The sequence below is a fragment of the Saccopteryx bilineata genome, unplaced genomic scaffold (genome assembly GCF_036850765.1).
Source record: "Saccopteryx bilineata isolate mSacBil1 unplaced genomic scaffold, mSacBil1_pri_phased_curated manual_scaffold_57, whole genome shotgun sequence".
Taxonomy (NCBI): Eukaryota; Metazoa; Chordata; class Mammalia; order Chiroptera; family Emballonuridae; genus Saccopteryx; species Saccopteryx bilineata.
The window spans coordinates 43,955-71,540 of record NW_027095482.1 but is presented as its reverse complement, the minus strand read 5'-3'; the positions used below and the strand labels follow the sequence as shown (position 1 = coordinate 71,540).

The 27,586-nt window shown below is 39.3% G+C and overlaps 1 pseudogene; it reads left to right on the top strand.

The window, feature by feature from the left end:
• LOC136318357 (histone-lysine N-methyltransferase PRDM9-like) overlaps positions 1-13,521 on the top strand; it is a 32,910-nt pseudogene extending 19,389 nt beyond the window's left edge.
• Positions 13,522-27,586: the final 14,065 nt, after the last annotated feature.

Sequence of the window (27,586 nt, the reverse complement as noted above, 5' to 3'; positions counted from 1 at the left end):
TAAATACATACACAAAGAAATAAATTGAATACTGTCAAAGAATATATGCACATATCTTCACCTTACAAATTAGCATTCAAGAGCTCAGAGAATTTTTAAGATTTGCCCAAAGCTCCAGTGCTAAATTCACTCTCAGTTTAGTAGAGCTTAAATCCAGGCCTATCCAAAGTCCACCCCACATACCTAGGCCATACTTATTAGCCTTTCTAAAGACTCAGAGGAACTGAAATCTACAAATGATTTTCTCTTACCCAATTTTCATCTAGAGTGTTGTCCAGAGGGTCTTGCTTCTCCAGGATGGACTATGATGCTTAAAACCCAGGTTTGAAACTCCAAAGCTGCTGGCTTCAGTGTGGGCTAATCCTGCTTTCATGCAGGCTCACTAGCTTGAGCACAGGGTTGCTGACTTGTGTGTGGGATCATAGGCATGACCCAATGGTCGACTGGCTCAAGTCCAAGGTAGCTGGCTTGAGCAGTTGGTCACTCACTGTGCTGTAGCCCCCCATTCAAGGCACATATGAGAAAGCAATCAATGAACAACTAAGGAGCTGCAATGAAGAATTGATGCTTCTCATGTCTCTTCCTTTTAGACATTCTGTCCCTGTCTGTCCTTTCCTCTCTCTTCTGTCTCTCACTAAAATAAGAAAGAAAAAGAAAGAAAGTTGGCCGTTCATGTAAAAATATAATAAAGTCACTTCACTGTACAGAAAGTCCATTTTTTAACATAACACTTTCTTCTGTTTTCTTTTTGTAATTTTTTTTTAAATTTGCCTGACCTGTGGTGACACAATGAGTAAAGCAGTGACCTGTATACTAAGGTCAACAATTCATAACCTCATTCTTTGCTGGTCAAGGTACATACAAGAAGCAACTACTACAACTTGCCGCTTTCTGTTCCTGTCTGCCTCCCCTCTCGTTCTCTCTCATTTCTCTCTCAAGCAAAGCACTTGATGGAGCAGCCTCGACACAGAGAGAGAAGAGGGAAGAGAGTGAAAGAGTAATATTGATTTGTTGTCCCACTGATTTATGCATTTAATGCTTAATTATTCTTTCTTTTTTTTAAGTAGAGTGACAGGAAGGTAGAGGGATGAGAAGCATCAAGTTATAGCTGTAGCATCTTAGTTGTTCATTGATTGCTTTCTCCTATGTGCCTTGACTAGGGGACTCTAGCTAAGTGAGTGACCTCTTGCTCAAACTGGCATCCTTGGGCTCAAGCCAGCACCCTTTGGCTTCAAGCCAGTGACCATGGGGTTATGTCTACAATCGCACACTCAAAACAGCAACCCTGCACTAAAGCTGGTGAACACATCCTCAAGCCTGCCACCTTGGGGTTTGGAACCTGGGTCCTTATCCTCCCAGGTTGATGCTCTATCCTCTGTGCTACCACCTGGTCAGGCTTCAATGGTTGATTCTTATATGGGCCCTGACTGGACATTAAACCCACAACTTTGACTGTATGGGGATGACTCTCTATCAAATTAAGCAGCTTGGCCAAGGCTCCTTTCTGTCTTCTTGTCTAGTCTAATGGTACAATGACCACCTTGCCTCCTTTTCTTCTTATCCTTTCATCTTTACACATTTGGCCATCCTTGCCCTGGTCAGCACCAAACAGTCTTGGGAACAGATCTTCAGGTCTGTGGACCACAGAAACCAATTGGGTCAAGTTAGAGATCACATCTGGACTTCAGCTGTGTTTCAATGCTAGACCCATGGAAGCAGAAGAACCTTACTGACCACACCCTCATGAAATCAGACACAGTGAAAAGATTGCTGACACAGGGCCTGATACAATGGTTCCTACCCTGGCCCACAACCCCAGTTGCCTTAATTACCATGATTAATATTTTTCCATCTGTGATGTGGCAGCTGCTGCCCAGGCAACCCTGTCCTGGAGCACTGCTGACTGGCCAGACCTGCCTCCTCCTCTTGTGATGACAAGTGTTCTGAATGAGTTATTTCCTTTTTTTTTTGAATGAGTTATTTCTTACATGCGTTTATACTTTTATACCGTTCCTGCTCATTAATGCATCTATAAATATATGTAATTATTTACACATGAAAGCAGTGTAGCAAATTGCCCCTTACTGCACAATGCACTGTTTGCATCTCGCTCTTTTGCTAAATGCAAGCTCTGTTCCTCCTTAGCTGTTGAGATGCCGGGGACCTGACCCAGGTTGGTTTCAAAAGGAAACGCTGTGCCTGTGGCCCCTCACCTCGCTGCCTCTGAGTCCATTCTTTTTTTTAATTTTTTAAAATTATTTTTTTTATTTATTTATTTTAGAGGGACAGAGAGAGAGTCAGATAGAGGGATAGAGAGGGACAGACAGACAGGAACGGAGAGAGATGAGAAGCATCAATCATCAGTTTTTTGTTGCGAAACCATAGTTGTTCATTGATTGCTTTCTCATATGTGCCTTGACCGCGGGCCTTCAGCAGACTGAGTAACCCCCCGCTCGAGCCCGTGACCTTGGGTCCAAGCTGGTGAGCTTTTTTGCTCAAGCCAGATGAGCCCATGCTCAAGCTGGTTATCCTGGGGTCTTGAACCTGGGTCCTTCCGCATCCCAGTCCAACACTATCCACTGCGCCACCACCTGGTCAGGCTCTGAGTCCATTCTTCATGTGAGTTCTCAGTGTCCTCCACCAGGAGTCTGGTGCCTGCCGGCGGTGAATCATGAAAGCAGGAGAAAGGGCTCTGAGGCCTGGGGAGAAACAAAATCGTGGTCCCAAAAGTGAAGCACTTGAAAGAGCAGCCCTGACAGAGACTGGCCCACATGCCACCCATGGTTCCCTCCCGGTTTCTGCGCACTGTCTCCTGTGCACAGCAGCGCATCCTGGTTCCTCTCCTCCTTAGGGCAGCGTACCTTCCCCCAGTCGCTTACGGCAGCCACCCATACTGGGAGAAGTAGGCACGGATGTCCCTGAAGATGTGGGGGGTCTGGGGGAGATGCGGCCACGTGACCATGTACAGAGGCTGGCGGTACCGCTCCTCCCCCTCTGGGTCTGGGCTACCCCCAAACCACCTCCCTGCATTCTATGTGGCTCCATCCTCGCCACCCTGCCCCCGCAGGCCCTCGTCTGCGTTCATTTTTCCGGCCACCCCTCACTCCCAGCCCCAATGTGCCTGAGAAGGAGATGGAGTTGAGGCTAACTGCTTAGCCCATGGCTGCACATTCTCACGTGTGCGTGCACGCTCACGGTGGGGTGTCCCAAGAGAACCTGTGGGGCTAGTCTTAGGGATGCAAGGACGGGCCAGGGCAGGGACTCCAGCCAAGTCAGTGACCCCCCTTGCTCAAGCTGCCACTGGGCTTTTAAGCCAGCAACCTTTGGGCTCAACCAGCGACCATGGGGTCATGTTTATGATCCCCGCACTCAAGCTGGTGAGTTTGCGCTCAAGCCAGATGAACTTACTACATTTTCTTGTTGTTCAAGCGCTCTCTTGAGTTCCTCTATTCTACTCTCAAGTATATCGAACATCGTTATGACTGTTTGCTTTGAATTCTTTATCTTCCCAATTACCTATCTCCATTTAATTAGGATATTTCTCCTGAGTTTTTTTCCTATTTCTTCATTGGGGGTATATATTCTTCTGTCTTCCCATTGTTTGACTTTCTGTTTTTGTTCTTTTGAGTATAATGAAGTAGACATCTTACGCATTCTTAAAAAAGTTGTCTTTGTTACATTGTGTGTTGAATAATTTCAGCCTGTCAATTGTAGTTGGGGGGGATGTACATACAGTGCCTGTCCTTTCACCTGGCCTGAGTGGGTTCTGAATGGGCTGCCTGGGGTGTGTGAGCCTCCTTGCCCTTTTAATCTGGGCAGGGCTGCCTGGTGTAGAAAGGGCTGTGTTGTGTGCTTTGTCTGTCCTGTTTTAATTATCTGTTGTCAGAGCATGGTCTGCGCTGGGTATCTGATTACTTTCTTGCATCTCACCCCCCATTAGATCTGTTGTAAAGTAACTAAATCTACAAATCCCTGGGTGTTCATAGAGGCATGTAGTTTAAATAAGTTTTTGAAAAGTTTTATTAAAGGAGAAAATTTATTAAATATGCCAGCCACATATGGCTGACACAGGGCAACAGACCCAAATTGTGCAGCCCCAAAAGCAGTTCAGGGGCTGTTTATATACTCCTAATTATACATGGGAGGGAAAAAAACCTGACATCACGGAATAAGTTTATACTTTTATTAGAGATACATACATTAATTACATGCTTTCAGGAGGGGAGGTGTGGTTTCCTAGGGAACAAATGCCTACAAATTATCCATCAGTTCAAGAAAAGATTTAATTCTTTTCTCCCTACACCTGGCTAGCCATTGAATTTCCCCCCATAGGTATGGGGGAAGGTCAGGGAATCCAAGTCTCCTTCCTCTTTCTGCATTTACAACACAATGCTATCTTGGTCTTATGCTAATCACACAAGCATAGAAATCACACTTACAAAATCTTTATGCATGCCTAGCCCAAATTAACAAAATGTTCTTTAAATTTTCTAAAATGTTAATATTAATTCTTTAGTTTTTGGCATTTTACAACAGATCCACCCTTTGTCTTGGTGGGGTAGCCTTGGGTGCACACACAGCCTTAATTTGTTCATTCTTCACCTTCTCAGGGCTTGGCAGCCCTGTGCACATGCACAGCATTGCCCCTTTCACTCTGTGCTGGGTCACAAGGTTTTGCTAGCTTTGTGCTTTCTTGGGTAGAACAGCCCAACCAGTGCAAGCAGCAGCGCCCCCCAATCTCTGCATTTTCTCTCATCAGGCAGTCCTGTGTGCAGACCATAGCCCATTTGCTGGCACCCCATTGTTCAGGAGGGGTAATGCCAATACTGACCCACTATCTCAGCACTTTCTCTGGGTTGAATATTTCTGCAGCTGGTCCAGAAGTGTTTTGCTATCTCTGCACTCTCTCTAGGTGGGGGAGACCCACATGTACATGCAGCTCAGTGGGTGAAGAGTCGCCCTGCCATAACTACCTGCTGGGTCTGTATCTGGGAAGAGGACCTCTCTTTATACAAGCTATTCTGCCCTCATGATTCCGTTGTGTTTAGCTCCAGGAGGGGTGGCTGGGGATGTACTGCAGTGCCCTGCGGGTGGCCATAGACCCTGGATGGAGCTCCCATCTTCTACCCACATGCTCTGAAGGTGTAAACAGTGGTGCTCACTGGTCTCTTAGGTTCTGAGCTGTTTCTTCAGCTCCTGCAGAGCTCTCATGGTTCCTCAGCCTTCTCTATGCTCTCTGTCTCTCTCTCTCTCTCTCTCTCTTTGTCTTTCTCTTGCTTATTATGCAGAAGCTGTTTAATTTTTTCTTTGTTCTTTCAAGAGGAATTGTTCTAAGTAAAGTGGTATGTTAAATAGGTTTTAGGGAGGGTATGTTATAAAGTACTTAATCCACAACTTTGTGGGCTTTTGTAGAGACACCAAGTCCAGATAAATTTTGAAGAGTTTTATTAAAGGAGGAAATTTCTTAAATATGTCAGCTGCATATAGCTTACATGGGGCAGCAGTCCCAAATTGTATGTGTCTATAATATTTTAGGGGCTGGTTATATACCCTTAAGTATACATGGGCAAGTAAAAAGCCTAATATTATGATATAAGCTTTGTTTTCACCTATACAGGTTTGAGAAAAGAATAAAGTGGGGATGGGACACAATTTATTCGTAAGTTTATAACATTCATCTATAGGGTTTATAAAAAGATATTTTCATATATTAAAGTTTACAAGGAAACACAATGGTAAAAATGTTATTTTACATACTAAAAGACATTTATATAATTTTTGGTGTTCATTTGTTATTTTTTTGTAAGATATATATATATATATATATATTATATATATATATATTAACTACATGATTTCAGGAGGGAAGAGGTAGTAATCATAAGAACAAATGCCTGTAAGTGGCCTGTTAATATAAGAAAAGGTTTATTTTTATTTTTTTATTCTGCACCTGGCTAGGTATTTACTCATTTCCCCATAGGGATGTGGGAAAGTCAGAGAATCCAAGTCTCCTTCCTCTTTGCAATTATGACATAAAACCATCAGCCATCTTGGTTTTATGCTAATCATATAAGTATAGAGATTATTTACAAAGTCTGTATGCCTAGCCCAAATTAATGAAATGACCTTAAGCTTCCTAAGATATTAACATTAATTTTGTAGTTTTTGGTGTCTTGCAACAATCCCCACTGGTTTTATTTTCTAAGTCAAATCTTTGACTTAATTTGTTGAAGAGCATAAGGCTGTTGTTTAGGAATATTATCTTATAACATGTAACAGATATTTAGCAGACAGCATTAATAGCAATATAATTTATTAAAGAAACAAATATTGATTAATTTTTTATAGATTGTATAATTTTTTGTAACATATATAAAACTTTTGGTTTTTGTAATAATTTACTTTTAGTCAGAATTTTTTATTTTAAATTTTTTAACCTTTATTGACAATTGAGTTGACTTTTTTTTTACCCTAGTTTCCCTTTTCCCAAAGTCTGATTAAAAAGGGAATCCTTAGTGAGTTTTTTTATACATTCATTGTACTTAGACCAACCAGCATCGGTTAATTAATACTTATTTATTTATTATTTATTTATTTTGTATTTTTCTAAAATTGGAAACAGAAAGGCAGTCAGACAGACTCCCCCATGCGTCCAACAGGATCCACCCAGCATGCCCACAAGGGGGTGATGCTTCACCCATCTGGGCCATTGCTCTGTTGCAACCAGAGCCATTCTAGCGCCTGAGGTAGAGGCCATAGAACCATCCTCAGCACCCAGGCAACTTTGCTCTAATGGAGCCTCAGCTGTGGGAGGGGAAAACAGAGACAGAGAGAAAGGAGAGGGGTAGGGGTGGAGAAGCAATGGGCGCTTCTCCTGTGTGCCCTGGCCTGGAATCGAACCCGGGACTTCTGCATGCCAGGCCGATGCTCTACCACTGAGCCAACCAGCCAGGGCCACAAGATAATTTATTAAAGAAACAAATATTAATTTTTATAGATTGTGTAATTTTTTGTAACATATAAAACTTGGTTTTTATAATAATTTATTTTTAGTCAGAATTTTTATTTTAAATTTTTAATTTCTTTAGTGACAATTGAGTTGACTTTTTTTTACCCTAGTTTCCCTTTTTCCAAAGTCTGATTAAAAGAGTCCTTAGTGAATTTTTTTATACATTTGTTGTACTTAGACCAACCAGCATCCGGTTTGTGGTTGGAGTAAGGCATGCCATTTTTCTACCTTAGCAGCAGTGGTATTGGTCAGGATCAAGGTGTGTGGACCTGTCCACATGGGTGTTAGTCCTTGGGTGATGTACTTGATGTCCTGGTAATGCTGGAAGTATCTCTTGTACAGTGTTTTGAACTGTTTGCATAGTAACCTGTAAATCCTGCAAGTTCTTAAGGGGTGGTTATTATTATTATTTTTTACTATTTGATTTATGTAATTTATTTGCCCTAAACTTTTGGGTACTTGAGAAAATTCCTTTCTTTTTTGTTTTTAAATTTTTTCTAATTGGTTTTGAATAAACCTTTGTCAATAGGAGTCCTAAAACTCCACTGGTTTTGGGTGGCATCTATTCATTTGAATTACTATGTTCTGATTTTGAGGCAGACTGGAAGAATATACAATTAATAATAAAATTCAAATAGCTAATGTTAACAAATATTATAACAAGTGTTTTATTACAACAAAGTGACTAAAGTCTATTAGATTATAAAATAATAATAAAATTTTAGTTAATATAATAGGATTTAAAATAAAATTTTTATAGTCATAAATGTTCTTAATATGTTAATGTAATTTTACTAAGTTTATGTTGACATTATTGTTGTTTTATATTATTTACAAATGTAATCTAATTTCTATTTCAGTCTGAGAAATGTCCTAAAGAGCAGGAGTTACACACATTCAGAATAAGTCCACGAGACATTGAGGCATTGGAGTTGTGGTTACATTCTACACTTTATAGTTAGAGTCTAAGTCCTAATGACCAATGTTTCTAGCTGGAATTAGAAGCAGGTCCCAGCCTAAAATAGGCATGGGGCATTGAGTCAAGAGAAATAAAGGAGACATTATACATTAAATAAAGCAACAAAAATCAGACTGTCATTACCCCCAGTAAAGATCTTCAAGGGATAAATAAAACTCAAATATTTAGGCAAGGCATAGTAAATGGCCTTTGTGTTTACAAGAAATGAGATCAGTTTTACCTGCTACTTGTAAGAAATATGTTAGGCCTGTAAACGATGTCGTAAGATGAGGCCAATGGCCTTAGGCACTTTTTAGCTTCAGTGGCAAGTCCCAGCAACCTGGGTAAGGTCAGGTCACAGGAAGCTGGAAAGGGTTGGAAGAGACTGAACCCTGCCTCTGTGGAGCAAGGGGGTATCTTACCTTTTTGTGTCCCTTTTTCTTTCACAGAAAAGGCGTGTCCCCGGTGGGGTCGAGAAGCCTGGCAAAACTCAGCACAATGACTTTTTTTCACCCTTGAAGCAAGGGCCCTGAGGGAATTCTATGAAGCCCCCAAGGGGATCTGGAGCCTTTTAAGGGTATATGCCAAGAGCTGGTATTTTTCTGATCTCTTTTGGGCTCTATTTGCCTTTTCTGTTTCTATCTTGGTCATTATAAACCTTAAAAGCCATGCTTCGAAGATTTTGCTGAGGGGCTTGAGAGCCCTTTTTTTGTTTATATAAATTCTTGGAAAAGACAAAAGCAGCATTATTAGGCTGATTAAATCATTAAAAACAGGATTTTGGTTTTTATTGAATTTCAGAGTCTCTTCACTGCTGAATAACTCAGTACATTAATAATTAAAGAAATTTTAACAAAAGTATGATAAAATAGATTTGTAGAAGTTTTAGGATATGATATCTTTTTTATATTACATAGCATTGAACAGTATTGTTTTAAAATGATATAAAATAAACATATAAAAAGGCATCATTAATAATTTTTAATATTTAAACTAAGATTTCAATATTATAAGGCCATAATGGCAAACCTTTTTATAAAAACCACTCACTTTTGCAGTGCTGGTCAACCTGGTTTCTCCTGCCCAATAGTGGACGTTTTAGCTTTTATGGTGGGCAGTAGTGGAGCAAATAAATGGCACTGCAATTTTTCCACTATGAGAACTGGAATGCCCACTAGTGGGCGGGAGGGACCAGGTTGACCAGCACTGCAAAAGTGGGCAGTTTTTATAAAAAGGTTCACCATCATGGTTATAAGGCTATAAAACAATAAATAAAAGAATTAACAGAAAGGCCTTTGAAATAATATATATATTTTAACATAGAAAATATTTTTTATATCATAAGTGATTTTTGGTACAAATTATCTAGTTGACAATGAGATATTAACTTTTATTTTTACTTACAGTAATTTAAACTATTAAATCAATTATGAGGGGTGGGATGGATGCCTGAGGGGGAAGCCGACTCCAAGAACTGGAAGCAGAGTCTGTTGCTTTATTTATTATTATTTATTATTTATTTATTCTTTTTTTCCCCCCAGTTTATAGCCAAGTTCCTTAGCAAGATAATGGGGCTTCTCCCAAGCAGGAATTGAATCAATTCACCACCTGTAAACTAACTGTCTTGCTTTGAGCAGCTAAATATAATTTTCACAAAATTATTTTTCCAATAGTGAGTTGTTTTAGCCTATATGAGGTTTCTAGATTTTCCCACAATTCCTTGAAAATTTTTTTACAATTTTTCTAATGCAGTGGGTCTCCCTTATAAACTTCATGCCTTCTATGTAATTGAGAGGATTATAGAGGATTCAGCATCCCCTTCGCCTGTGGGAGAGTGTTGGAATTTTTTTTTTACACCAGTAGAGGTCAACAAGCCATTATTCCCCAACCCATGAAGGGCTTATTTTAAATTTTATTTCCTATAATTCTATTATTTATGTTTTTATTATTCCTTCTGGAGTTTCAATTTAATTTAAGAAACTGCCAATTAACTAGCAAGGTCCACACCTATGGTTTGTTAATTTCTAAATTCTTTTTGTTTTAAGATTTTTCTAAAGCAAAGTTTTAATTTTTAATGTTCCTACTTTATATTTTCCAAATGGGCAAAACCTCTTTTGGACATTAGGTGGACATTTGAAACTAGTTTTTATTCTATATTTTTAGTTACTTCACCCTTTCTCTAGTGCCTTTCCCTGTCACTCCACACACTGCTGGCTGAATCTTAGCCTAAGTATGCCTCTGGAGGTGGCGGTGGGGCTCTCCTCTTGGTGCTCAGCTTTCTGCCTGCTGTTTGACTTCTGCTTGGGTGTGCTGTGGTGGCAAGGGCAGAAGTGTGGCTAGTGGGGAGGGGTCTTGTCTATGTTCACCTCTCTGCCATCGTGACCCCACTCCATTATTTCACACACAGCGCCCCCACTCCATCGTTCCGCCCACTGCACATCCTCACTCGGCTTTTCTCTCTTCTCTCACCTAAATCGGTTGCTTGCCAGCCCTTTCTCCTAGAGGCTAAAGAAACGCTTTCCTGGGCATATTCCTTATTGCAATACACACATTGATTTCTTCTTAACTGAGTTCTCATTTTTTTTCTTGAATTTTATTTCTGTCTTAGGTATAAGTCTGGCCAGACTAGGGAGATGTATCACCCTTTCTGTATTGAACAAGTTTTAGCCATTGTGGTGGATCTAATGTTAAATTTAGCCATTAATTAATGTATGAAAACTGATCAGGGCAGCCTGGATTCCTAGTTATTATCTTGCAGACTTCTTTTACTATTTGGGGATTAAAAGTCCCAGCTTTTGGTAATTTAACCCTGAAAGTTGGCCATTGTGATTCACTGAGAGTGCAAAGCCTTCTCTTAGACCAGTTAATTCCATACCCACAGTTGTCTTCATAAACTTCTTGAAAGTGCTTTAAAAGACAACCTAATGGGGTCTTCTGTGAACTGGCCCCTCTTCCCATATTTAATAGCCAAGGTTACTGGTTACAAAATTAAAACTACTTAAGAAATATCCAGAAATTAGTGCACCAATAAAAACAAAAAGATAAGACAGATAAATAACTAGCACCCAGAATAAAAGGTGTTTGACTATAGCAGGTATTAATTATTACACAAGACAAGGTGAAGAAACCAAGAGAAGAGAATAATTTCTTTCACAGGAGAAACCTAACAGGGCACCCTGAAGCTAATATGAGAACAAAGAGAATAATAGTTCACCACTTAAGATTGTTTTTTAGTCAGAAGCTTCCAATTTTGACACAGAAGACCTAATCTATGCTTTAAAACAGACACATTTAGACAATAAACAAAGGACTTATACACACATGCACAAGCACATTTTCATAGACGAGAGATGGGTTCCCCATTGTGGCCACTTAGGTGTTCACAGGCCGTGACCCTGCAAGGACTTTAAACTTAAACCTGGGAAATTTTTTATACAAAAGTAAGGAGAACAAAGAAGAATGAGATTTCTAAAAATACAAAGGTGTCTGAACTGAGGTTTTTCTTTGAGAGCATACCATAACTAGCTGCCTCTGGAAGTTTGAGGTCTTTACTCTGTCCTTTTTAGTTATTTTTTCATAGTACAACTAAATGCATCCAGAGAATCCTAATTAAGACCAATGAATCACCTACTGATGTCTCAGTCTCTGGAGGGTCCACAACAGGGTTAGATTCTACTCAGTAATGCCGGGAAAGTGGCTTTACCTACATAATTTCCAAAGTTACAACTCAGCAATGCAGACGATTTTTTTTACCTACACATCTCTGAAGTTACAACTCAGTAAAAGCAACAGCTTTTCTTTTACCTACAATATTCCAGAGCTACAACTCAGCAAAAGAAAAAATGTATTTTCACCTACAATTTTTCAGAGTTTCAGCTCACCAAAGCTGCTTTGAAGGCCCTACTTACATCACCAGAGTCACATCTCCCGAGTCACACCTCAGTGAAGCCCCAAAGTACCTACATTCTAGTCCCAAACAAATTTGACCAGTACCAGTCACAGACAGAAAAGCAAAAGCAATAGTTTACAGGAAAGCCAGAAAATTCAATAAAGAAATACTTTCTTTATTTCTCTGCCGAATTGTCTAATTGTTGAATTTGGAAACCAGGTGGCATCTACTGGAGGACTGTTCAGACCCACAGGAAGACCAGGAGCCCTGAAAACATGTCAGGTGGCATGCCTCTCCTTGAGATTCAAGCGGAACTTGGCAGCCTTGTGGAGAGACCAGCCGACTCGAAGTGCCTCTGCTCAGTGATGCGAAATACCATAGGCCTCACGTTAAACACCAAATGTAATAAAGTACCCAATCCACAATTCCGTGTGTTTTTGTAGAGACACCAAGTCCAGATTAATTTTGAAGAGTTTTATTAAAAGAGGAAATTTCTTAAATATGTTGGCCTGCATATAGCTTATATGGGGCAGCAGTCTCAAATCGTGTGTGTCTATAATATTTTAGGGGCTGGTTATATACCCTTAAGTATATATGGTGGGGAAAAAGCCTGACATTATGGTATAAGCTTTGTTATCACCTACACAGGTTTGAAAAAAAAATGAAGGGGGGATGGGACACAATTCATTAGCAAGTTTATAACATTTGTCTATAGGGTTTACAAAAATATTTTTGCATATTAAAATTTACAAGGTAACAGTTACTTTACATACTAAAAGACATTTCTATAATTTTAGTGTTCATTTGTTATTCCTTTGTTTAGAGATACGTATATTAACTACATGCTTTCAGGAGGGGAGAGGCAGTTTCCATGGGGACAAATGACTGTAAATGGCACATTAATATAAGAAAAGGTTTTTTAAAAAATTATTTCTTTCTGCACCTGGCTAGCTATTTACTCATTTTCCCATAAGTGTGTGAAAAGGTCAGATAATGCAAGTCTCCTTCCCCTTTCCATTTACAACACAATGCCATCGGCCATCTTGGTTTTATGCTAATCACATAAGTACAAAGATTATTTACAAAATCTCTCTGTATGCCTAGCCCAAATTAATGAAATGTTTTTTAAGCTTCCAAAAATATTAATATTAATTTTTTGAAGCTTTTGGACAACAGGTGGAAGCTCAGTGTCTACAAATGCCACCATCTTGAACCCACTGGAAAGTTCTTAAATAAAGTGTGCTATTGGCTGCAGCAACAGGTTTCTGCTTTGATACACTCTTATTTTCCATATTCAAATGTCTATATAGTTTTTGAGACATTGGTTTTTCTCTGACTTTAATTAGTTGTTGGATTCAGGAGGAGGAGTTTATTTTCACCTTATTTAGCTTTTTTTGTTGTAAAGTACTCAATCCACAATTCTGCAGGTTTTCAGAGACACCAAATCTAGATAAATTTTGAGGAGTTTTATTAAAAGAGAAAATTTATTAAATATGTCAGCCACATATAGCTTACAGAGGGCAGCAGACCCAAATCATGTGCATCTATAATATTATAGGTGCTGGTTATATACACTTAATTATACGTGGGTGGGGAAAAATCCTGACATCATGGCATAAGCTTATAACCTTTGTTTTCTCCTATACAGGTTTGGAAAAAGGATGAGGGGGAGAATGGGACACAATTCATTAACAAGTTTATAACATCTGTCTATAGGATTCATAAAAGAACGCTTCTACACATTAAAACTTACAAGGCAACACAATGGTAAAAACTCACATTCAGTGCTCACAAAGCCACTGACTTATCTGAGTTTCCTAGAATCAAAGGTTTCTAGCTCACCAGTCTTATTCTCCTCAGTTCCCCATCTCCTTCCTCATCCCAGATACAAACTCTACACAAACTGGCATCTCACTCAGCACTCCGCCATCTTGGCTGCTTTTCCTGGCCTACTCCACATGGCCTCCTTCTTCTGCTTTCTGCTCTGCTCTCTCTTCTAATGATAATCTCAGGAACCAAGAGAGCAAGCTCCTGCTCTGTCCCCATTTTATAGTGTAGAAATCCAAACCCTTAATCCAATATACAAAATAGGGAAGTCTCTAATACAAAGTCACTTCTCTGAGGCATGATTGGATTGTACCACCCCACATCAAAACAGGTGGGAAAGGCTTAATCCCAAAACCAAGCCCCAGGCTACAAGGATTCTCAACACACATTAATATCACCTGGGAGATGGCCTCCTCATGTTATCTTTAACAAAGTGAGCATAATACATTTTAATGTCACTTTACATATTAAAAGACATTCCTATATTTTCTAGTGTTCATTTGCTATTCCTTTGTCTAAAGATACATGCATTAACTACACACTTTTCAGGAGGGGAGAGGTAGTTTCCATAGGAACAAATACCTGTAAATGGTCCATTAATATAAAGTTTATTTTAATTTTTTTCTTACTACACCTGGAAGCTATTTACTTGCTTACTTATAGGTGTGAGGGGAGGTAAAAAAATCCAAATTTTCTTCCCTCTGCATTTACAATACAATGCTATTGGTCATCCCAGTATAATGCTAATCACACAAGTACAAAGATCATTTACAAAATCTCTCTGCATGCATAGCCCAAATTAATAAAATATTCTTTAAGCTCCTTAAAATATTAATATTAATTCTGTAGCTTTTGGTACCTTACAACTATCCCTACTGTTTTTATTTTCTAAATTGAATAATTTACTTAATTTACTGAAGAGCATGAAGCTGTTGAGTAGAAGATATTAACTTATAGCATGTAATAGATATTTAAGAAACAGCACTAATAGCAATACAGTTCACTAAAGAAACAAATATTACTGATTGATTTTCTAAAAATTGTACAAATCTTTTGCAACTTACATAAAATTAATTGGCTTTTATAACAATTTACTTTTCGTCAGAACTCTTTAACCTTTAGTGACAATTAAGTTGACATTTTTTTACCCTAGTTTCCCTTTTTCCCAAAGTCTAATTAAAAGAAAGTCCTTAGTAAGTTTCTTCATGCATTCACCATACGTAAACCAACCAGCATTTGGTTTGTGGTTGAAGTAAAGCATGCCATCCTTGTACCTTAGCAGCAGTGGGAGTGGTCAGGATCACGATGTCTGGACCCATCCTCGTGAGAGTCAGTCCTTGAGTGATGTACTTGATCTCCTGGTAATTCTGGAAGCACCTCTTGAACAGTCTTTTGGACAGTTTGCTGAGTAACCTGTAAATCTTGCAAGTAGTTAAGGAAAGAGTGGTTACATTTCTTTTACTACTTGATTCATGCATTTTATTTGCCCTGAACCTTTGGGTACCTGTGGGCACAATGTAACTTTAAATTAGTTCCTAATTTATATTCGTTTTTTTTCTACTAGCTTTGAGACTGTAGACACAAATGCAGGTCCAATATTAGAAAGGGCAAGCTAAATCTGGAAAGAACCATATACAGCAATTTCCTAACAATTGTCAATTATTTTATTAAAGTGTATTTCTAAATGTTTACTTGGAAAAATTCATTTTTCTTGTTAAAATCTTTTTCTAATTGGTTTTGAATAAACCTTTGGCAATAAGGATCCCAAGACCCTACTGGTTTTGGGTGGCATCTTTCTATCTATTTGAATTCCTATGTCCAGATTTTGAGGCAGACTGGAAAAATATAAAATAAACAATAAAGATCAAATATGTGATGTTAACAAATACTATAACAAGCATCTTAATACAATAAAAATGACTAAAGCCTATTAGATTATTAAACAAAGCAAAGTTTTAACTAATATAACAGAATCCAAAATAAAATTGTTACAGTCATAAATGTTCTTAACATGTTAATGTAATTTCACTGAATCTATGTTGACACCATTGTTGCTTTATATTATTTACAAATGAACCTAATTTCTATTTTAGTCTGAGAAATGTCCTAAATAGCATGAGTCATACATATTCAGGAAAAGTATACAAGGCACTGGAACTGTAGTCACATTTCTACACTTTGCAGCTAGAGTCTAAGTCCTAGTAATTAATGTTTCTAGCTGGAATTAGGAGCAGGTCCCAGCCTACAATAGGCATGGTGCATTGAGAAAAGAGAAATAAAGGAGACACTATACATTAAACAAAGTGACAGAAATTAGACTGTTAATACCCACAGTAGAGATCTTCGAGGGATAAATAAAACTTAACTATTCAGGCAAGGCATAGTAAATGTCCCTCGTGTTTACAAGAAATGAGATCAGTTTTACCTGCTATTTGGAAGAAATACCTTAGGCTCGTAAATGGTGTTGTGAGATGGGGCCAGTAACCTTGGGCACTTTTTAGCCTTCAATGGTAAGTCCGAGTAGGCTGGGCAAGGTCAGGTCACAGGTAGCTGGATTAGGGTTGGAAGAGACTGACCCCTCCCTTCATGGAGCAAGGGGGCAGCTTACCTTCTTGTGTCACTTTTTCTCTCTGCAGAGGTATGTATCCTGGTGGGGCTGAGACCTGGCAGACCTCAGCTCAATGACCTTTCTTTTCACTTTTGAAGCAGGGCCCTGACGAAATCTTATGAAGCTCCTTTGAGACATTGGAGCCTTTAAGGGTATATTCCAGAAGCTGTTATTTTCCTGATCTCTTTTGGGCTCCACTTGCCTTTTCTGTCTCCTTTATTGGTCATTATAGACCTTAAAAGCCATGCTCAGAATATCTCACTGAGGGACTTGAGGGCCCTTTCCTGTCTATATAAACTCTTGAAAAAAGACAAAAGCAGGCTTATTAGCTGGATGAAATCAGGAGAATCAGGTTTTGGTGTCTCCTTTAGAATTCCAAAGTGTTTTTGCTGCTGAATAACTCAGTACATTAGCATTCAAAAGAATTTTCAAACAAAGAGCATGATAAAATAGATTCACAGGAGTTCCAGGATATGACTCTTTCCTTATATTACTTAACATTGAACAATATTGTTGCCAAATGATAATAAACTAAATATTACATAAAAAGACATTATTAACAACTTCTAATATTTAAACTAAGATTTCAGTATCACTAGGCTATAAAACAAAAAATTTACAAATGGCCTTTGAAATATCATATAGTTTTAAAATGGAAATACTTTTTTAAAAAAATAGTGGGGGAACAATAAGTCACCACTCCTAACCTAGTGGTTGGAAAACCTATTAGTTAATAGAGCCAATTACTAACAGTACAAGAACTAAATTTTCTTTTAAGACCCAAATTTTAAATTAGAATTATATATGTAGGCATCTTCCCTATTGAGGCAGCGCCCACACTTGGCTCTTCATTTGAGAGCTATTCCTAAGAGGACTAAAAGTCCTATGTGACCTGTGAGCTCTTTGCAAATGGCAGTTTACCAACCTGGGTTCTTAAGAGAGGAGGAAAGGAAGAGGCATCCGACATGCTTGTTCTTCTTTGCACATCCCAAGGGCTGACTGAACCCTAGCCTGGCCAAGCACAGCATGGCAGCAGCAGCGAGGCTCCGAGCTCATTTCCAAAGTGGCGCCCATCCATCTCAGGGCTCCCGTTCTCTTTCACTGCAAGATTAGGGACATGATTTCCATGCGAGAGGGGTGTGGATGGGCGGGCATTTGGAACCAGCATGTCCAAAAACCAAGCCGACTTTCATTTCCTTCCCTGGGGCAGTGGTTTTCCTTTATTGCTTTTCTTACCAAAAAAAGCAGCAATTAAAAATACATTTTTTATAAATTTACCTTTCTAACAGTGGGCTGCTTTTGCCTATATGAGTTTTCCAATTTTTTCCTCAATTCCCTAAAAAATTTTTTTATAAATTTACTATTTTGGCTAATGCAAAGGGTCTCCATTATGAACTGCATGCCTTCTACATAGCTGAGAGACTTAGAGAGACTTTAACATCTCCTTGGCCCTGTGGGAGAGTGTTGGAATTTTTCTCTAATTTTTTACCCCAGTGGAGGGCAACAAGCTACTATCCCAACCTACAGAAGGGTTATTTCTAATAATTTAATTTTCTATAATCGTATTACTCATGATTGTATTACTCCTTTTGGAGCTGCAATTTAATTTAAGAAACTGCCAATTAACTAGCAAGGTTCACACCTATGATTTAACTTCTAAATGCTGTTTCTCTCCTTTAACATTTTCTAAAGCAAAGTTTTAATTTTTAATACTATTCCTACCCTGTTTTTTTCAAATGGGAAAAACGCTTTTGGTCTGTAGGTTGATATTTGAAACTAGTCTCCATTCTATATTTTTAGTCACCTTACCCTTACTTTATTGCCTTTCCCCGTCACTCTGCACAGAGCAAGCTGAACCCTAGCCTAACCATGCGTGTGGAGGCAGCGGTGGGGCTTGCCTACTGCCTGGGTGCACTGTGGTGGTGAGGGCAGGAGCTCAGCTAGGAAAATGCATGTCCACGTTTGCTTCCCACAGCCTCGCCCCAACTCCATCGTTCTGCACACCGCACGTCCCTGCTTGGGTTTTCTATTCCTCAAACTGCCTATTTGCTAGTCTTTCGGCTCTAGAGTCTGGATAAACACTTTCAATTTGTGGGATTCTCTTTTCTTTCTCCCCTGTGGCTGCTTGTAATATGGGACATTTATTTTTCCAATGGCCCTCTTCCTTACAATAAGCACATTGATTCTTTTCTTGCTGAGTTCTATTTTTTTCTCAATTTTCTTTCTTCTCTATTTTGCTTCTTTGGTAATCCCTCACCCTTAAAAAGTTTGTCTGTTGAAGTGCTGCTACTATTGCCTTAGTTATTCTTTTATCCTGTTTCAAACTCAAATCAGGCTTGACTAGGAAGACGTGGCACCCTCTTTGTATGGAGCAAGCTTTTAGCCATTGAGTGGATTTATTTTTAAATTTAGCCATTGATCAATATATGGAAACTAATCAAGACAGCCTGGATTCCCAGTTACTATATTCCAGACTGCCCTTACTATCTGGGAATTAAAGGTTCCAATTAGTAGCCACTCAACCTTGAAACTAGGCCATTCTGATTCACAGAGAGTGAATAGCCTTGTTTTGGACCATTTAATTTTATATTCATGGTTGTGTTCTAAGCTTCTTGAAAGTGCTTTCAAAGACAACCTAACAGGATCTTTTGTAAAGTGGCCCCTCCTCCCTTATTTAATTGGTGGCCAAGGGCACCAATTACAGAATTAAAACTAGTTCAGAAGAATCCAGAAATAAGTGCACCAGTAAAGCAAGAAAGGTAAGACAGATAATTAACAAGCACCCAGAATAAAGGGTATTTGACTATAGAGGTATTAATTATTATACAAGACAAGGGGAAGAAGCCAACAGAAGAGAATTACTTTCCTTCAGAGGAGAAAGCTAACAGGGTGCTCTGAAGCTCATTTGAGAACAAAAAGAGAACAACGATTTGCCACTTAAGATTGCTTTTTTGTCAGAAGCTTCCAATTTTGACACAAAAGACCTAAGCCAGGCCTTAAAACAGATACATTTAGACATTAAACAAAAGACTTACACACACACACACACACACACACACACACACACACACACGCTCACATGAGTGCACCTTTATAAATGAGGGAAGGGCTCCCCCTCGTGGCCTCTCAGGTGTACAGAGGTTGCATCCCTGCAAGGACTTTAGACTTAAACTCAGGAATTTTAGACAAAAGTAAGAAAAAGAAATACTGAGATCTCAACAAACACAGAGAAGTCTCTGGAAGTTAGGGGCGAGATTAATCCAGGTTAGCTCAGCCTCCACTTATTCAGTGCAATGCTAGATGACTAATCCCAGATGGACTCAACTTCCACCATGTCCTCCCAGAGATAGAAACAATTGTCCCCACTTCTGGCATTTAACTGAGAGCTCTGCTAGATACCTCCAGAAGTCCTGGGCCAGATGAAGTTCCTGCTAATACCTCTCTTAGAGAAACTGATGTCTCTGAAGACCCGCTGCAGAACTAGTGGACCTGATACAGTCGGTTCCTATTAATGTCCATCTAATGTACCAGCAGATATTCCTGAAAGCCTGAAGCAGGAACCAATCCCCAACAATCATCCCTTTGAATTATAACCAGATGTTCCCCAGCAAAACCCAAAGCAGGACTACTAAAACTCCCCACTGACGTCTTGCTCTTGGAGAGTGTACTGCAAACATATGACCACTTCTAATCTATTTTCTCATACCCCAAAACAGAAAGAATATAGACTAGTTACAAACAGCAAAGTAACTTTGAAGGCCCTACCTTCTCCACTGGAGTTCTACATCTTCGAAGTCACAATTCAGCAAAGCCTCAAATCCACTCTACCTACTTCTAGTCCAAAACAGAAAAGTGAAAGCAAGAGTTCATAAGAAAACCAGAAAATTCAGTAATGCAAAAAGAGTTTCTTTCCCTACTTCCTCAAGTTCTCTGCCAAATTGTCAAATTTGGGAACTGAGAGGCATCTACAGTACTGTCGAGACCCCACAGGAAGACCGGGAGCCCTGAAAACACTTCAGGTGGCACCTCTCTTTGAGATTCCAGCAGGACCAGGCAGCCTCCTGGAGAGACCAGCCGATTAAAGGTGCCTCTACCAGGTGATGTGAAACAGCATTGACCTTGTGTGGGAGCCAAATGTTATAAAGTACGCAATCCACAATTCTGCGGGTTTTCATAGAGACACCAAATCCAGATAAATTTTGAGGAGTTTTATTAAAGGAGGAAATTTCTTAAATATGTCAGCTGCATATAGCTTACATGGGGCAGCAGTCCCAAATTGTGTGCGTCTATAATATTATAGGGGCTGGTTATATACCCTTAATTATACATGGGCAGGGGAAAAGCCTGACATTTCAGCATAATCTTATAACCTTTGTTTTCTCCTACACAGGTTTGGGAAAAGGATAAGGGAGGGAATGGGACACAATTCATTAGTAAGTTTATAACATCTGTCTATAGGATTCATGAAAATACAGCTTCTATACATTAAAACTTACAAGGCAACACAATGGTGAAAATGTCACTTTACATATTAAAAGCATCCCTATGTTTTCTAGTGTTCATTTGCTATTTCTTTGTCCAAAGATACATACATTAACTACACACTTTAGGAGGGGAGAGGTAGTTTCCATGGGGACAAATGCCTGCAAATGGCCCATTAATATAAGGAAAGGTTTAAATTAATTTTTCTCTTTCTACAACTGGATAGCTATTCACTTGCTTCTTTATAGGTGTGCAGGAAGGTCAGAGAGTCCAAATCTCCTCCCCTCTGCATTTACAATACAGTGCTATTGGCCATCCTGGTATGATGCTAATCACACAAGTACAAAGATTATTTACAAAATCTCTGCATGCCTAGCTCAAATTAATAAAATGTTTTTTAAGCTTCCTAAAGTATTAATATTAATTCTGTAGCTTTTGGTACCTTACAACATTTTCTTCTGTGAGGCATGATAACTGTCAAGCTTTTTACTTGTAAGACCAGAAACCGGAAGTCTTGCATTAGTTGCCTTTTATCTCTTGGCTTCTTGTTTCCTATTTGTAAAATAAAAAATCAGATCACTTTGTGGTGCCAAAATTCTCCTCTAGCTCCAGCATTCTGTTCATTCCATAAGCACAGATTTGCATGAATGACAGTGCCAATTTATGACATTTGCTATCATTCTACAGGTAGACCTGCAGGTGGACAAAGAGAGGCACAGTCTTTTTGAGTCCTCCCTTGATTACATTTATTAAATACAAAAATTTCAGGAGTCCAAGAAATTCAACATTGTGGAGCTAGTAAGTTCCATGTATTCTTTAATGCTCTAAAAATATTTTCCAAATGCTTGGTAAATATGGAGAACTTTGATCGTAAACCTGGGATCTCAAAGTATGTGAATGTGCATAATTGTGATGTATCTCTCTCTTTCCTCCCCCATTTTTTTCTCTCTAGCTATTTGTTTTTCTCTTTATTTTTTTCTCTCTTCCTCTTTCCCTCCCTGGATCTCTCTATCACCCTTCTTTTAATCTTGTTTTTCTTCTTTCCATCCTGCCATGCTTTCATATAGCCTTTGAAAGTGCCCATCATATACCAGGCACTGTGCTAGGAACTCATATTCCTGCACTCAATGACTTCCCATTCTACTATTTTTACTTCTGTCTTTTTAACTTTTTTAATTTAAATCTCTTTAATTTATTATAAAATATAATGTGCTTTGATTTGATAACTATATTAAATTTTAACAACTTTTTTATTATAAAAATGTATTTTTTGCAGAAATGCTAGAAAAAATTATAAGAAAAAAACAAATTTCTCAAATAGAGATAATTACTGTTAATACTACATTTTCATCCCATAGTCTCTGTGTACCTATACTATTTCTCTATGTATATGTACTGAGGTAGAATGGGTGTGTGTACATCTGTGTGCATAGATGTGCATTGCACATGAGCATATCTCTCTGTGTCAATGTGTGTCTGTTATTTGTGTATATCTGTATGTGTATACTTATAGATACATGAATTACAACTGCTCTCTTGCTGTTCCACTTGGCTGCCTGACCCCATGCTTAATTACTGGACAGTTGCCTCTGGGACAAAGGAATTCCTGGAAGCTGCTCAATCACCCCAAAAAGGAGTATTCCAGAAAGCCCAACATACCAGCACACCCTTGCTCGAGGCTATTCCTAAACCTAGAAAGTTTTACCTCAGTCTGTTTCAGGGGCCCTTCTTCCTGGAGAAGTGCCCTGGCAAGTCTTTCTCCTCTAATAAAGCCTGCACATCTGATGTTCGAGTACCGTCTCATTCTTACATATACAAATGACTATTTATTCACTTATCCAATAAATACTTATTGTACTTTTGTTATGTGCTGGGCACTGTGCTCAACACTGGTTGTCTATAGTGAATGAGACAGACGCACTTTCTGTCTTTATGAATACTATGCTGTCATAAGGTAGACAGAGGGAATAAAAATATACATAAATAATATAATTATCAGTTGTGACAAAAACGATTTGGCAGTGCAATGTCTTTGGTTTCAGTTTTGATGGATGGTGGTGAGGTCCAATATCTCAGCTTCTTGGAAGGTTGAACTGAGGCCAAAGTCTCAGTCCTTTAGCAATGCGTGTTCTCATCTAGCTATAAAACTGAGAAAATTTACAAGTGACAAAACAAATACCCTGGGAGGTGTTCTGTGACCAAAAGAACCTAGCTTGTAAGTGGTGACCCTGGCTCGGATAACTTCTGAAAGCCCCCAGCTTAGGGGGTCTCTCAGTCTGGACTGCTAACATGGCACAAGAAAAAGTGCACTTTAGAAAAGAGGCAACTTTGTGCTAAACTATTAGAAATAGGGTTTATGCCCCTGACTGTCAAGAGCAAAGAAAAGACTTTTGGTGTTGTCACAACAGCAGACTGGATTATTATTTTAAAAATTACCTTAGGTTTTTTCATATACTTTTATTTTCCCCAAAAGACAATGGCTTTCTCTCACCAGAGAGCCTAGTATTTTAGAGCATCACACCCATACAATACTGTCATAGGTTTGATCCTGGGTCAGGGCACATACAAAAACAGATTGGTGTTTCTGACTGTCTGTCTGTCCCCCCCCCACTGCCTTCCTCTCTCTAAGATTAATAATTAAAATATTTTTTAAAATGTAAAAAATGACAATGGTTTTTTTGTTGTTGTTTTTGCAGCTTAAATTGTATGGAGGAATGAATTATTTTTTTTTCAAAATCTTATCCAAAGTGGAAAAAAACTGGTAAGGTTGTAAAGTAGCATATTTCCCCATGTATAAAATGCCTCTATGTATAAGATGCACCTTAATTTTGAGGCCCAAAATTTGAGAAAAAGATAAATTTGAATAAGCAGGAAATGCAAGTAAAAAACTTGCAAGCACTGTATAAGATCACCCAGTTTTTAGATCCCAAATTTTTCAAAAAAGGATCAGTCTTATGCATGGGGAAATATGATATACACCCTCCAGATGTCTCTGTGAACATTTCATTCTTTTACTTTCTCTGGATTTAATTTACTATCCTGACTCTTAGTATGGGTGGAAAAACTGTGTGTTTTTAGGTTTTTCCCCCTAAAATGTATTTATATATTTTGCCATAGGTCTTTTTTATGTAGGTTTAACTTGGATTGTTGATTTTGAGGAGGTGGGGTTGTGTAGGAGTAAATTTCTTAACTTAAAAAAGTAAGGGTTTTTTAGTTAGTTTCTATTACTGATTTCTAGATTAAGGGTAATGACAAGAAGAAACATGCTTTATATCATTTTAATGGTTTGAAGGTTGTTGAAACTTGCTTGAAAGAACATACAGTATAATCTCTGGTAAATGTTTTCCAAGCGTGCTTCTCTGCTGCCACCTCGTGTGCATCTTGATAATAACAGCTAGGTAAAAGTCACCAGAAAGTCTTTTTCTCTGCTGCTATCTGGGTGCATGTAACCAGAAACTGTCAACCTATTTGTGCATCACCGAGGTGTCTTTTCCCATTTATTCACTTTGAATTTCTTTGCATGCTTCTATTTTAGGCATGGCATGGGGCAGAAATGATGAGAGGCAGGGAAAGGAGGCACGTGGATGGCCTGAGGTGCAGACAGCATGGGGTAGAGCACATGATGTGGGGCAAGAACATCACGGGGCAGGGTACTAGGCATCGCTGTGGAGGGCGGGACTGGCTAGAGGCGGGCTCATGGTGAAAACTACGTGAGTTGGGAAATGAGCGGGATGGGGCGGGGCAGGATGTGAGACTGGGCGGAACGAGGGGCAGGCATGTGGGGCATGGATTGCGAGGGGCGGGAATGGTGGGAAGTGGGGCAGATGTCGCAGAGCTGCACGGGGGCAGGGTGGATGGTGATGCGATGAAGAGGCAAGTGGGGCACCGCGGGACAGGGTAGACAGTGAGGGATGGGGGCGGTGCAAGGCAGGGACAGCTTAGTGCATGGACTTCGAGGGCAGGACACTTCCCTGTGGCCTGGTCAGCCCCTGGAAAGGAGCTGCAGCCTCGTCTTAGACAGGAGCTTCTTCCTTGAAGAGGGGGTATGTCCCTGGAGAGGGTCTCCATTTTTGGATTTGGTGACCATCCAAGTAAGGGGCCCTCCCTCTGTAGAGTGGCTCTACTTCCATGGAGGGGCAACATCTCCCTGGAGATGTTTAGTGAGGAGAGGGATCCTCTTCCCCCACCCTGGGTCTCCCTTGTCAACTTAAGCAACATCCAGACCTGTAGAATATTTATGAGTTTATTTTAGCCAAACTCACAACAGTTGCTGGTAAACAAAGTCTCAGTGGATTAAAAAATGATCTGGAAAATGGTGTTTTGCCCCATATTTTGTGATAGATACATGAATTTACAAGAACTTCCAACTGCCCTTGGGTTCTTCCACCTGGCTTCCTGACCTCACCCTTACTTACTGGACAATCACCCCTGAAGCAGAAGAGTTCTTGGAAGCTGAAATCATAAAACTGCCAAAGGGAACATACCAAAACTTCTGACTCAGTACTTGCTCAAGACTTTTCCAAACCCTATAAAATTTGCCTCATAGTCTGTACCAGTGCCCTTCTCCCCGGAGTAGTGCCCAGCAGGGTTTCTTTCTTTCTTTCTATAAAGCCTGTTTCTCTGGTCTTTTCAGACTCTGATAGATTCTTATATTTGGTGCCATAACGTGGGACGGGGTACCAGTTTCCTGGATGATCCCTCTTTGCTGTCCAAACTTACAATCAGAGAAGCAATGGGCAGTGGCAGCTCATCCCAGGCTTACTCTCTGATTCTGTTTGGACATGTAATTGTAGGTTGATTGGCTGGCAATCTGACCATGTCCTGAACCCTTGCTGGACAAGAAGGTAAGGAGTTTTCTTCCTTCCCCTTCCCCAGTTGGCTTCTTTTCCACAAAAATTTGCTCTGGTCAGATGGTTTTCTCTGACATGCCTCAGCTTTTGAGGGGTTGGACTTTCAGTCTCAGTAGACTGCTCAGAAAGACTAGGTGCCTAGCCAAACCTCTCCACTCTCTCTCACTTGGAGCTCCCTGACAGGTGGTGATGACCTCTATCAGGGAAGACTCCCCCACATGAAAATTTTCTTTTCTTGGGACAGTGACAAAAAGTGGGGGTGCCCCCTCTTCCTCACCTGTCTCCACTACGGTTTCTTCAGGTCATGTGTTTTGGGAAAGTGAGAGAAAAATTGTTCCAGTGTAGAAGAGGCACTATGTGAGGCAGAAACGGGCAGAAAACACTTTGCAGTGACGAATTAGTGTTGATGGTAAAAAAAAAAAGTAGTCTTTTCTAGGTGAAAAATAGAAATATGGTCTGAAGAGATATCTGAATTTTTTAATGTGTTTCTCTTTTCTTTGTTTTCTGCCTTTCTGTTGAGAGAAATGCACTAGGCATGTTTGCAGGTCTATCACAGCTTTTTCCATTAAATTTTTAATTTTTTACATTGATTTGAGAAAGAGAGAGAAACATAAAATTATTTCTTGGTCACTTCTCTTAGGTGCTGAGATCTGCGACAAAACCCAAAATCTTGGCACACAGGGGGACACTCCATGCACTGAGCCATCTGTTCAGGGCACCATAGGTTCTTTAAAATTATTCTCTTTCAGTAGATAAAATTATTTTAGAATTCTAATTACCATGTATGTTACAGGTTATTTAAAATTGTATTTTATAAGTGTAAGTAAAAGGACTTCCTGGTTTATCTGCTAATAAGGATTTCAAGGTCAGCGGTCATAAGAGGTGGAAACAGGTTATATAATTTCACATATTTAAAGTTTGTTGTCACTTGCTTTATACTGCAATATGGTCCCTTTTAAATGTGTCCTCAGTCTGTGTCACTGCTGTTAGGTCGTGTGCATTTTTGGAATAACACCTTGGTGGCAGTAAGGAGAAACAGGGGTGGGTACAGTGCATTATCTGTCACTAGTTGTATTGCAGGAATCAAGGCAGGACAAAAATGCCCAGACAACTTTATGAAGGAAGTAGAATTTATTTAGCTTGTCAAACAGCATGATCCCCAAAGAGGAAACCAAACATGTGCTCCTCAAAGTTTGATTTCTAACATCTTATATACCTTTTACAGAATACAAATATTCATGCAAGGGGCTTGTGATCCCATTGTCTAGAGGTATATGAAACTCTCATGACTCCAGGATGAGAGGGTGAATTCAGGTAAAATCAGAAGATAAGTTTTGACATTTTTAATTAAGGTATGTAAACATGGTTTCTTAAATGCTTTTGATAAAAGAAAAGGGGTTTTCAGGTAAGTTTTATCTTCCTTGCTCTGTGTAGCAAATGGTCCCAGGCACCTTTTCAGAAAATTATAGAAAGTAGCTAATCTAGAAATGTCTGACTCAGTTACCCATGCAGGCTCCCTTATCTTGCATTTTTCTTGTTTTTTCTCCTCAGTGAAGGAAGGGCCTGCCCCTCCTTTCTCAGTTGATGCACTTCCCGGCTTATGTTAAGTAGGTTTTCTCTCTACTGGTTTTCTTTTTTTGTGGTAATCTATTGGTTCTGAAAGAGGTGTTTTCTATCTTTAAATAAGAGAGTTGGATAAAATCCATGGTTATGCCATGCCCAGGAGGCTTAGCTAGTTAGGGTGTCATTCAGATACACCAACGTTATAGGCTAAATTCTTAGTCAGGGGACATCTAAGAATTAATGAATGCATGAGAACATTGGTACTGTCATATTTAAACTTTAGCAGTTCTATCAGATGTGAGTGCCATAATATAGTAGACTGAATTTGCCATTTTCTAATCATATATTACACAGAGCTTATTTTTACAAGGTTAGGTACTTGGTCTTGTCAAAATATGAA